The sequence below is a fragment of the Mesocricetus auratus genome, unplaced genomic scaffold (genome assembly GCF_017639785.1).
Source record: "Mesocricetus auratus isolate SY011 unplaced genomic scaffold, BCM_Maur_2.0 Super-Scaffold_100009, whole genome shotgun sequence".
Classification (NCBI taxonomy): Eukaryota; Metazoa; Chordata; class Mammalia; order Rodentia; family Cricetidae; genus Mesocricetus; species Mesocricetus auratus.
In genome coordinates this window covers 41,192,052-41,205,525 of record NW_024429193.1, presented here as the reverse complement: position 1 = coordinate 41,205,525, position 13,474 = coordinate 41,192,052, and the positions used below count along the sequence as shown (strand labels likewise).

At 40.7% G+C, this 13,474-nt stretch overlaps 1 protein-coding gene and 1 long non-coding RNA gene across 2 annotated transcripts in view; one reads left to right on the top strand and one right to left on the bottom strand.

Moving 5' to 3' along the window:
* The window catches only part of Cdc14a (cell division cycle 14A), a 156,570-nt gene extending 152,679 nt beyond the window's left edge, over positions 1–3,891 (bottom strand). The window contains exon 1 of the mRNA XM_040751985.1: positions 3,805–3,891. The gene's annotated coding sequence lies outside the window, so the exon portion shown is untranslated. The remainder of the gene's footprint in view (positions 1–3,804) is intronic.
* A 2,577-nt stretch (positions 3,892–6,468) lies between these two features.
* Positions 6,469–13,084, top strand: LOC121142241. Its single transcript, XR_005879225.1, has 3 exons — positions 6,469–6,730; positions 7,633–7,674; positions 12,945–13,084. It is a non-coding gene; the product is annotated as an uncharacterized LOC121142241 (long non-coding RNA).
* Positions 13,085–13,474: the final 390 nt, after the last annotated feature.

The window sequence follows — 13,474 nt, the reverse complement described above, 5'->3', positions numbered from 1 at the left end:
ACAAGGCCCAAAAGACTCATTATACCTATGAGGAATAGGGAAAGTAGAAGAAAAAGGAAAATATTTCAAAACTGTCAAAAGTCCTGAAAATTTGCCGGGCGATAGTGGCACACGCCTTTAATCCAACACTCGGGACGCAGAGGCAGGGGGATCTCTAGTTCAAGGCCACCCTGGTCTCCAGATCCAGTTCTAGGACAGCCTCCAAAACAATACAGAGAAACCCTGTCTCGAAAAACCAGAAAAGAAAAGACATGGAAAAACAAAGTATATAAATCTCAATAGGCTTCACCCTTTGTCTGGAAAGCTAACCCAACTCTGAACCCATTTCTAAAGCTGCTTGTTTAAAATTCTTATAAATTTTTCATCTGAATATTATATTTTCAAAAGCACAGTAAAAATAAAAGTTGGAGCCAAATGTGGTGACTTGCATTTATTTATAATGGCCATAGCCATTTCCTCCTACCATGTAGGGCTGGAACTCAGGTCCTCAGGCTTGGTGACAAACATGTTTACTCACCAAGTCATCTCACAGGCCCTTGCTTGTTTTTGTTTGTTTTGTTTGTTCACCTCTGAAACTGGGTATCTCTGTGTAACAGAGCCCTGGCTGTACTGGAACTCACTTTGTAGACCAGGCTGGACTCACACTCACAGATATCCACCTGCCTCCGACTCCCAGATGCTGGGATTAAAGGCGTGCACCCCCACTCCCAGCTGGCTATCCTTTGGCTTTTTTGAGATAGGTCTCATATAACCCCAGGCTGCCCTGGAACTCCATATGTAAACAAGGATGACAATGAACTCCTGGTCCTCCTGCCAGGAATACAGGCCTGCATCACAACATCTAACCATCACAGAACTGTTAATTTCATAAATAATCTCAGGAAATCCACAAATCACTTTCAGAGGGGCCAGATTTAATTGGATACCCTCCTGTTGTTTCCTAAAAATGATTTTACATTGCCTTTCCTATATTTCTCCTTAGAGATTTTGATAACGAGGAATGAGTTGTGACCTAACAGCCTTTAAAATAAGTGAAAATGAGGGCTGAAGAGATGACACAGTAGTTAAGAGTGCTTCCTGATCTTCCAGAGGACCCAAATTCAGTTCCAGTTCCCCATGTCAGGAGAGTCACTATAACCCCAGGGCAGTCAACACTCTTCTGGACAAAACAGCAGCCATACACATGTGACATATACTCACATAGACACACACACACAATAATAAATCCTACTCCCAGCATATGAAAATCTAAGACATGCTTTGGAGGTCAGCCTGGATTACAGTGTGAGATAAGACCCTGTCTCAAGCAAAAATTAAAACGAAAAATTCTTTCCTTAGCATATTTACTATACATCATAAAATTCTTTAATACTATGCTGTGTGCAGTATGTAGTATGGTGATATTTTGTGTAATATCTAACAAATAAAACTTGCCTGAAGGTCAGAATAAAAGCTAGTCACACTAGTTAGTCATAGAGGCCAGACAGTAGTGGCACACACCTTTAATCCCAGCAACCACACTAGTCAACCATAGAGGCTAGGCAGTGGTAGTATACACCTTTGATCACAGCGCTGGGGAGACAGAGACAGTTAGTTCAAGGCCACCCTGGGCTACACAAAATTGATCCAGTCTAAATGAGAAACAGCTCACACAAAGGTGATCCCAGCACTTGAAGTTACACACCTTTAATCCCAGCACTAAGGAGGTGGAAACAGAAAGGTTTACTACTGGGCAGAGAGAGGAATTTAAGGTGGGAGGAGACAGGAGCTCAGACCAGCCTTCAGGCAGGCAGTCTGAGGGTGCAGTCTGAGCAGCAGTTAGTCTGAAGTAGTCAGTCTAGGCAGTGAGTCTGAGGAGGCAGTCTGAGGAGGCAGTCCAAAGACAGGATTGCGCATTCGGTCTGAGGTAGAGGCAAGAGCCAGTGGCTGACTGCTTTGCTTCTCTGAGCATTCAGTTCTCTCCCCCCTCTCCAATATCTGACTCTGAGTTTTTATTATTAAGACCAATTAGAATTTGTGCTACAATATGGCTTTAAAGGAAACCGTCAGTAAAAAGGACCTCTTTAAATCATGCTATGAAAAAAGTCAGCAAGAAAAATGTACACCAGTGTGCACACCGCACACATACACACCAAGATTCTAATGAGATCACAAAACACATTGTTGTCTCAGTTATCATGGGTCAAAGCGCCTCCTGCCATAGTTTCACAATAAAGGCATGCTTTTACATGGCAAAGGTAGCACTAGAAAGTTACTTCCCATCACTCAACTTTCATTGCAGACAACAGGAAAGAACGACAGATTACCATAGTCTTTCATAGTCAATAGTGAGAGACTTACCATGTCACTTCATGTAGAAAAGGAAGGTGATACGTGTGTGGATTTAGCATGTAGAGACAGGAAGAGGAGAGTGTGAACAAAATATTGAAGTCTAACACTGCACCTCTAGCTAGTATTCTGCTTAGGCTATCCTGCATTCCACACAGTGTGCATGCTGAGCCAGAAAATATGCTGTTTGAGCAAAACTTCAAATTATGCCAACCACCTACTGTCCAAGTGTTCCCCTCAAGGCTATACCAAAACTTCCTAGTCACCCTTACACAAGCAACAGCTCTTCAAAAATGCCAAGTAGCTCTTTGACTGCCTCTTAGAACTCTACAGATAAATTCCTCATATTCCTCAACTCTTTCTTCCATTCCATGCATCAAGCCCCCTCCTTCCTTTCTAATCCAATCTCTTCATTAACTTGACCACTTTTTCTGAACTGTGTCCCAGATACAGGCCAGTACCAAACTGGTGGGACTACTTATGATGCCTGAAGGTGGGAAGGACACACTTTTTGAAAAAGTAATGACTCTGATGGGAACAAAAACAATGAAAGTCATTAAAAAAAAAACAAGCTGTATCATTTAGCTGTAAAATAAAAATCAAAATACCTTTTCATTGGAAGAAGTTAAGGAAAAATGAACTCAGGACAGTCAAAGGCTTGACAGCTATGAAATCTATGTGTTCTGTTTTCTAATTACTATGATAGAATATTTCACTAGAACATGCTTGTGCTGTCAGCAGTGATAGTATCTAGGAAGTAAAAGAAAACAGTAGGTAATGACTGCTTCTTATAAATTACTTTTAGATTATGTATGAAACAAGGCCTCAGGAATTCAAATTTGGTATAACTTAAATTGATTAAATAGTTTGATAATCCCCTGTATGATATGAAAACCAACTTGGAAGCAGCTTTTAGCAAAATACATAAGCAAGGCTGAGCACTTGCCTAGCATTCTGAGGGCCTCAAGTTCAATCCCGAGTACCTCAAAAGATAACTACGTAAACAAAAAGAAAATACATATACAAAAATGTTGCTATGCTAGAACTGGAATGCAAAAATGTATAAGTAATATGGCTCCTAAAATACCTGCCCATGACTGGAGAGGTGGCTCAGTGGTTAAGAGAAATCACTCTTTTCCAGAAGACCCAAGGTTGGTTTCTAGTACCCACATCAGGTGGTCCACAGCCTTTAATTTAACTTTAACTCCAGGTCCAGAGGATCTGACGCCCTCATCTGGTCTCTGAGGGAACATTCGCATCCTTAACTAATGCAAACCAATAAAAAATGATAACAGTAAAAGGAAGTTTCGTGGTCAGGTGACTACATCTACTAGTTGTAACTATTGGCTAGTTCACATTCTCAAGTAAGCCAGTGAAAATTCATTTCTTGAGTTTTATAGAATGTGTCTACCCATGTGCAGACATACACACACAAATACACATATATAATTAAAAATTAAATCTTAAAAAAAATACCTGCCCACAAAGAGCTTAAGATCTTGGTGTTGCTCAGCCATGTTCTGTGTCATAATGATGCCTGCTTAAGAATTCCAAACTGGAGTCAAGCAACCTTAAGGAATGTGGAAGGTGGGTTAGTTCCATTTTCAGATACAATGTATAAAGACCAAAGGATTTAACAGAAACCACGTCTGGGAAGAGGATGGAGGCTGACAGAGCAATGCTAAGGGCTTCTGTGATAGATTTCGTGGATAAAGTACTATGTAGTGTGACTCCTCTTGAGTCATACAGACCTCTTCAAACCACCTTACAGAACGGGAGCCAGGGTAATGGTCGGGACAACACACTTAATGAACGATGCTTCACAAGCACACCCATGCACACATGTACACACCTTCAAACACTCTCTGTCCCAATTCTCCCTCTACTAAACCTATAACTCTTTCAGAACCCACAAGGTGAAGTTGAGGACCATGGAACCCCCTACATTTTCATTCCCAGTGTAGCAACACTGATTAAATTTCCTGTATCTGACTTTTATGATTAAGGGGGAATCCAGGCATGGTGGTTCACACCTGTAGACACAGGGGCAGGAGTTCAAAGCCAACCATGGCTACATGAGACACTGCTTCAAAGAACAGAAATCAAATGATACTGTCAAACCAGATGACATGATTTGGATTCCCAGGACCCACAAAGTGGAGGGAGAGAATGGCTTGTCCTCTGAACGTCACATAAATGCCATGGTACTGGTGTGCATGCACACACAAACAAACACACACACACACACAAATAACAAGTAAATAAATAACTGTTCTTTTAAAATGAAAAACTAGTTTAATGAACATTAGTCTTAATAGTGGTCATCTCATCCTTGCCTAAAGCAACCAATAAAAAATGGCGCCATTTTAGAACGTAAGAGAAAGCTTCATGGTCAGGTGACTACATTTAGTAGTGTTCTAACTGTTGGCTAGTTCACATTCTCAAGTAAGCTAACAACAATGCATTTTTGCATTTTATAGAATGTATCTACCTATAATTACTTATTCACACTCTGATTACAGAAGAAACGTAAAAGTGAAGCCAGATGTAGTGGATTGTGCCTATAAGCCCAGCACCAGTCTAAGACTCTAGGATTTGGTAGAGTTCAAAACCAACCTAGGTTACATAGTGAATTCCATGCTACCCTGGGCTACTTTAAATAAATTAATTAAAATGAATAAATAAATGTGTTTCTTAAATATCTAATATAATATCCCCCAAATAATTTCTCACCCAACTCTGACCACCCTGCCATCTTCACCATGCTGGAGGACATCACTAGGGATGCTATAATTTGAAGTTCATTTCCAAATGAATATTTAACCCATCTCTACTATACTTAACATATTTCTACTGGGAAAATAATAATAATCAAGGAAACAAAAGAAAGGCACACTTGCAGATGTCTGCAGTTCTGGCACTTGGAGGGGGAGAGTCAAGAGGCTCAAAAGTTCAAGGTCATCTTCAGCTGCATAGCGAATTCAAGGCCAGTTTGGACTACCTGAGACCCAGTTTCAAGAAAAAAACAAAAAAGTTAAGGTCCCATGCCACCTGCCTATGAAATCAATATGGTTATTATTGCAATTTTAAAGAGTAGGAAATGGACTCAAAGCGGCTACTCAACAAACATTTGAAAAATTAATTTTAAATGAGTAATTTAATATGAAGAAATAAATTTATAGAAGACATCAAGGTATGTAAAATAGTGGGAAAATGCTAGGTTTAAGGCATATCTGAATGCCCTGTGTATGCATTGTTTTGTACACAATATTCTCTGCTACTAAACAGGGCTGTATAATAATCTCTAATTCATCCTAATAACAGAACTAAATGAGATGTCACATTGTATATTGTATTGCTATAACATACAAACAGTAGCTAACACTGTTAAAAAAGACCTAGAAATAGAAACCTACTTGTAAAATCTAATTTCCACAAGCTTCCTATGATTACATATATTTGGGTGCAGATAGTGTTATTTTGTTTACTCCAGACTAAGACCATACGTGAAACACACACACTTACAGAGTTCTTTTTATCATCTGTAGATAATAAAACCGTAGGGGCCTGAGGTTACAGTATCTTTCATTTCTTACTGTCTCTGACCATAGAATCTTTTTCTACAATGTGAACCAGGCTAAGGGCCCTATTCAAGCATCCTCAGTACTTTTAAATTTCCCTGATCTGACTCACTCTCTTTCAATCATTCTGTTCCAGAAGCCTGGCATATAAATGTTGTCTCCCTCCATTTCCTTGCACATTGTAATGCTGCGTTTTCTGGCACCCTAATCCCAGGCAGAAATGCCAAGAGAAATGGTATTTCCAATAAACTAACTGGAGACCTTTAGTTTCTACTTCTTTAACAAAAATTATTATTATTATTATTATTATTATTATACTGGACAGATTTCTAGTAACTGCTTTGTCATTGACCAAGCTTTCCCATGCAAGTTTAGTCTTCAAATTATAAACTGTTACTCATAGTTGCTAATAACAGTGTTTTGAATAACATAATGTACATACAAGCAAAACATTTTCTACTTACTCTAAAGCATTGCACATATTTTAGGTAAACTTTTTTTCTATTTTATTTAGGCCAACATCAGTGCACTTTTGTATCTTTGCATTCAACCAGCAAATATTTACTACGTTCTATTGTCTGGCACTGTTCTAGGTGCTAAGAATGCACTGGAGAAGAAATCTGAGCTACTGTTCTTAAAGAATTTACATCCTGGGAAAGGCTATGGTCAGGCAATCAGACTCCATATCAGGAGATGGGATAAGGTCGCGTAAGGACGAAGCAGTGGGGAACTTTGGTGAGAAGAAGCAATACCGAAGAGTGAAGCAAGAGTTCCCACAGAATCGCCACAAGAGACCAAGATGCAAAGCAGGAGTTAGACAGGTATATGTAACAAAGTTGCTGGGTGCACAGGTTAGTGTGGGGGATGGGAAGGAAGAGCGAGGAGAGAGTCCAGAGCTGAGGGAATAATGCGCACTTAGGCTGGGAGGCGATAAAAAGTCCGGTTCAGCATCTGCTCAGACTCACTGGGTGCCAACACAATAAAAAGTAGGTGAGGAAGGAGGACTTTGATAGGTTGGGTTAAAATTTCAGACCTGCACCTGGAGAAAAGGCTTAGTGGTTGAGAGTGAACACTATTCTCTGCCGCTTGTAAAGAGGACAGGAGCTCAGTTTACAGCACTCTCTTTGGGAGGCTCAGAACTACCTGTAACTCCAACTCCAGAGGAATCCAATGCTTGTGGATTCCAACAGTACTTGTAGCCCATACACACACACACACACACACACACACACACACACACACACACACACACACACACACACAAATCTAAACAACAAAAACACTTCCGACTTGGGGCTAGAGACATAACTCGATGGTCAAGAACATGCACTGCTCTTGCAGAGGACCCAAGTCCTGTTCCCAGCACCCACTTTGGTGGCTCACAACCACCTGAAACTTCAACCCCAGGGATCCAACTCTCTCCTCTGGCCTCCACAGGCCCCTGTACTCACATGCTCATACCCACACGCAGACACACACAGATTTCTTAAAATCTTTAGAAAACATTCAGACTTTCTCCAGAGGGCAATGAGCACACTGTAGACTATATGAGGTGAGAAAACTGTCATCGGTAGGAATCTAAGCCTGCCACAAGATCTGCACAGCAGTCATACTAGTAAATGGATTGAAGGTCAATGAATAATCATCAAGGAAGCAGTTATAGCAGGAATACGGACCAAGGGCCATTGTAAAGAATCTTTCTTTTTTTTTTTCTTGCCTCTAGCCATCAAGACAAGAGTACTTTACCAGTTTTCACAGGACATAGGTAAATGTCTACCAAGAAAAGTGGTCTCCAATTCCTGAGCTTTCATTTTCTTTCCTTGTGCTTCTTTTTCCTTCCTTGCTTCCTTTCTCCTTCTGTCCTTCCTCCTTCCTTCCTTTTTTTCTCTCTTTTTTTGAGACAGGGTTTCTCTACTTATCACTGGCTCACTGGCTGGAACTCATTCTGTAGACCTGGCTGATCTTGAACTCACAGAGATCTGCCTGCCTCTGCCTTTCAAGTGCTGGAATTAAAGTTGTGCACTACCTCGCCTGGCATCTATGTAGATATAATAATGTAACGTGTAGTTTTCCTCTGCCAGCTGCTTGGGCTCTGCCAAAGCAGTCCCCAAATTACACACAGGAGGCTATATTAATTATGAAGCTGTTGGCTGTTTGCTTGTTTCTTACTGGCTAACCCATAATTGTTCATCTAAGTATTTCTCTTACCGGAGAAAAGGGTCCGGACATCTTACTTCTCTGGCTGGCTACATTGTCTCTCCCTGTGTTTCTCTTTCCCAGAATCCTCCTCGACTCCTAGTCCCACCTATCTTGCTTCCCTAATGGCCAACAGTGCTTTATTCAACAACCAATAAGAGACAGATTTATAGAATGGCATCTCCCATCATGATAGGATATGTTTCTTCCAAATGCTGACCTTTTTTAGTAAAAAGCAAACATTTAAAAATGGAATCTATAGAATTACTCTTCATTAAAATATTTCACTAACAAAAATATGGAATGTGTGAGAAATTAATTTCTGAAAACTGGCCAGAATGGCCAGAGAGTCTGTCTCTAAATAAATAAATAAATAACCCTTTTAGAAAGAAACTTCTGAGAGCTAGAGATGGCCCAGCCATTAAGAGTGCATAATGTTCTTGCAGAGGACCAGAGTTCAGTTCCTAGCTCCTACATCTAGCAACCCACAACTGTAACTCCAACTGAAGGAAGAGCCAACACCTCTGGCCTCTGTGGATGCTGGCCCTCATATTCACGTCCCCACCCTACACGTAAATAAAAACAAAAAAAAAATAGATCTATTTTTAAACAACTTAAAGAAACAGTGGCTTAACATAGGAAACATGCATACTCAACTCCCTAGGCTTTGTCTGGGGGAAACACTGTACTGTATAGCATGTGCTCTGTATTCCATCCTCTCCCCCCATCTCTGCCTGAGAGGAGAAAGGCATTCAGCAGTTGCAGACATACTTCCTATGTCTTTGTTTAATGAAGCAGTTCGTGGTAGTGTTGATAGTGTGCCTACTAAGCTTGCCCCAGGTGTCTTTATAGATCCTGAAGCATCTTTTGTTTTGTTTTGTTTTTTGTTTTTGTCTTGCTGTGCTTTGAACCCAAATCATGTCCACGTAAAAAGGCAAGCACTTTTCCACTGTCCTGTGTCTGCAGTCCTCTGGGAGTTGTCATTGTAGTAAATATTCCCAACTGTCTACTGCAGTGCTGTATACACCCAGAAGGTCTGACAAGACTCCAGATCAAGTCCTCTCCTAACACTTGATCTGCTGCAGGCCAATGCTTATCCTGCCTCTACCGGCTTCATCCTCCAGAATTCTCCAGGTCTGGGCATACTTTATTCATCTAGTTGCTCAGGACAATTCCAAACTAAGAATCATCTTTCCTGTATTCCCTACAGTCAGTTACTTCATGTGACTTGCCTATTCTGCCTTCAGAATGCATCTTGGGTCCTTTAATGTCAGTCTCCAGGGCAACATCACATCTTTCCCTAGATCTCAGCATAGCAAAAACTGTAAAACTTAGTCTGGTGTTTGTATCTTTAGGACCCAAAGACTGGTCCAGCTGGAATCTTTCCCTGTTGTACCCTTCAAATGTAGACCAAGTGGATTTTAATTGAAATCAGTTTTTCCCTCCAGAATGCTATGAAGTTTCCCCAGGCATCTACCTGCCTCAACTGCCTTGTGCCATTCACTCTTCCCCCAACTATGGAACAGGCTGGGATGCATGGCCAGGACAAAGCTTCCTGTAGTTGGGCCAGGGAATCACAGGTGAGGCTGGAAACACGAACCAGATTGCAAATGGTCTAATGCACCTCTTAAAAGATTCTTCCAGCAATGGTAGTCACAGAAAGCATCTAAAGACTGGAAACCATATAACCAGATGACAATTGCTGGTGCCCTATCCATAAAACAGTAAAAAAAGATTCTAAGTTGCAAATAAGAACCCTGGGAAAGGCATGAATATAAACAACTAGGTATTGTAGCATAAAGTCTAGATTTATAGTAATCAGCTGATGTTTAGCATGTATTTCCCTCCTCCTCTCCCTCTCTGTCTGTCCATCCCTGTTTCTCTCTATCTTTCAGTCTGTCTGCCTCTCTCTGTGTCTCTGTCTGTCTGTCTGTCTGTCTGTCTCTTTCTCTCTCTCTCTCTCTCTCTGTGTGTGTGTGTGTGTGTGTGTGTGTGTGTGTGTGGGTAGGCACATGGGCACACATTATGCCAAAGCACATATGTAAAAGTCGGTGAACAACCTCAGGTGCTAGTCTCACTTGCCTCCCTGTGAAGACAGGGTTTCTTTGACATTTTCCTGTTGCATATCCAAACTAGGTGACCCTCAAGCTTCTGGAGATTCTGTCTCTACTACCCATCTCCCTTTAGTAGTGCTGGAATTACAGTCATGCACTCCCTTGTCCATTTTTTATGTGGGCTCTGTGGATTAAATTTGGGTCCTTAAACTTACATGATTAAGTACTAGGCCATGGCCACCTTCTTCCTCTTTTTATCAACAACCTTTTTGGTGAGTGATGAAATAACTCTCAGTTACAGAAGAAATTCTATTGGGAGCTCTGAGTTCCAAGTAAAAACTAGAATAGACACTTGCTTCTTGTTACTCGGTATGGACAATCCACTAACAAATAGATTTAGAAAAAGAGCTTGCTGGTGACAAGGCCAAATAAAGGCTTACATTTCAACTTTGGGGGCACTTCCATTGTGAAAAGTTGCATAATGTACACGTTCATGATTTCTCTCATTCCTGTGACAACCTGACAAAAGCAACCTAAAGAAGGAACTGGAGGATCTGGAGGAGGAGGAGGCACAGAGACAGACAAGCCCAGCCAGGAAGAGGGTAAATTGCTAGGGAAGGGCTAAGTTAACTCAGTAACTTAATGCCAGAGTCCAAATCCCATCACACCAGAAAGAAATGAGGGCTAAAGTGTGAGGCATCTGATCCCATTGTATCTGTAGTCAGGAGCAAGATTGCCCTCTGACCTCCTGACCGCCATGTTTGTCACATAGTATGTATCCACACACACTCACTTAGACATACACACACACACACACTAGACAGACACACACTATTGATGATGATGATAGATAGGTAGATAGATAGATAGATAGATAGATAGATAGATAGATAGATAGATGATATAATGTAATTTTAAGAGGCTACAGACATGACTCAAAAGTTGCGAGCACTGATTCTTCTTGCAGAGGACCAGGATCCAGTACCCAGCTCTTGCGTTCATATATGGTGGCTCGCAACTGACTGTAACTCTAGTTCCAGGGGATCTGACATCCTTTTCTGGCCTCTGAGGTCACTTCACATATGTGATACACTAACATACATGCAGGCAAACAAATAAACATAGAATAAAAATAAATATTTTTTAAGTTTAATTTTAAAAATATTAAATATCATCATGTAAGAAATAGACATGCTTTAAATGATGACTAAAAGATGATATACTAAAGTGATAGTTTTAGAACAGTTGGACTATAGATGATTTGCCTATTATCTGCTGTTTTAACATCTGTTGCTTTGCGACTTAAAACTTTCTATGGCTGTGGTTATAGCTCCTGGTAGAGCACTTGTCTATAGCATGCACAAATCCTTGATTCCTATCCCCAGCACTAGAAATAAAAATTTAGAATTAGCAATAACTCCGATTTTGCTTTTGCTGTTACTTTATGAGACACAGTCTCACTCTTTAGCCCAAGTTAGTCAGGAATTTTATCAACCCTCTAGCCTCAGTTTCCTGAATACTGGGATTACAGGTGAGTTCCAACACACTCAGTTAATGTCTTTGTTTTAGAAAAACTCGAACATCACCCTATATTTTACCTCTGGAACTACTCTAAAACTTGATTTAAAATTAAACATTTGAATAAACTTTATGAACATGTCATTTATGAATATAATTGCAGATTTAATTTACAATTGTAAAAATAAAATCTCACATTTCATCTTCATCAGGCCATAAAAATAGCTGTTTGGGACAGGTAGTTATATAATATTTTACCTTTTTACATTTCTTTAGAGTTTCTTCTTAGCTTTTTATGTAAATCTTTGAGTTTTTTAAGGTCTATTTTATGTTTAGTTATGTGTATCTGTGTGTGGGTATGTACACTGTAGTGCCAGTGTCCGTAGAAGGCAGTGGCACCAGGTCCCTTGGAGTTGAATTATAGATGTTGTAAGACGCTAGACAGGGATGCTGAGAACCGGGCTTGGTCCTCTTCAAGAGCAGCGCAAGGTCTTCATCACGGAGCATCTCCCTCTCTTCTTGTAGTGTTATTTGAAAAATTACGACATCAGTGGGTATACAAAAAACATTACAGTATGACCCAGAATGAAGGGCTATCCCCTTGCAAGGCTCCATTTCTGTATAACATTTGACTACAGGGTAGCACAAGCAGATGCTGAGTCTCAGACGTTATAAACACCACTCTGCTACCAGACACCGGAAACCTCACTTGGTTACTTGGCCAAAGTCATCAGCACTTCCTCTTTTCATTATGTTGAATTTGCCCCAACCCCTTATAGACTCAGTTTTTCCTTTTACAAATAGACCTTTGTAGTGGGTATGGTGGCACATCCCTGAAATTCCAGCTACCAGGGAGCAGAGGAGGGAGGGTTATGAACTAAAATCAGCCTGGGCTACATAGTGAAATCGTGACTTAGAAAACAAAGGAGGCCTCCGAAACAATACAGAGAAACCCTGTCTTGTAAAACAAACAAACAAACAAACAAACAAAAAAAACAAAACAAAACAAAACAAAAAAAAGGAGGCGGGAGCACTTCACCAACTCATCAGTGTCCAAATGTTTGAATCTCTATGGTGGACGTGATTTAAGCACAAACTACATCACCCCTAGGCGATGGCAGTAAGGGCAAATTAAAGACATTTATAAGAGGACAGACGAATTTGCAAGACAGATGTAGATGGAAGTTGAGGGAAATGATGAGCCGAGGATAACGCCTAGAACTGTGAGCCTTTATTCCATGAATGGTGATTTCATTTTCTAAAACAGAGCCATAGAGTGTTCTTGGGGGAACCGGGACTCCAGTCGCCATTTGTGTCGTGTGGAATTTGAAGCATTTGGTGGACAGCGAGGTGGAGACGCATAAGAAGCACTTGGGTACACAGAACGGATGCTCGGGAAAGGTGAGAGGGACGGATCAAGTTTGAGATGCTCTAGAGGCACAATCTACATTGCAGAAAATAGCGAGGTGAGAACACGGCCTCTGGAGGCAGTCTGCAGCTGAGTGCTTGTCCCTCCACCTCGTAGTGGGAACTCAGGTAAGGGGATGACCTCTTGTCTGTGTCTTCCTGGTCCATAAGGTGGGAACAAGAGTGCCTACCTTACCACATCATGAAGATGAAACTATTTTGCTAGATCACAGCAGTCATAGTACACATTGTATATATGTCTTTCAAGTAATTCTCTTCAAGAAAGAATACATAGAATAAGAACTTCAGAATTTGTTGTGGAGAATAACTAAGTGGAAAAGAAAACCTGGATAAACCTTCTAGTTTCACTGGCTTTTAGTTATGTGGCTT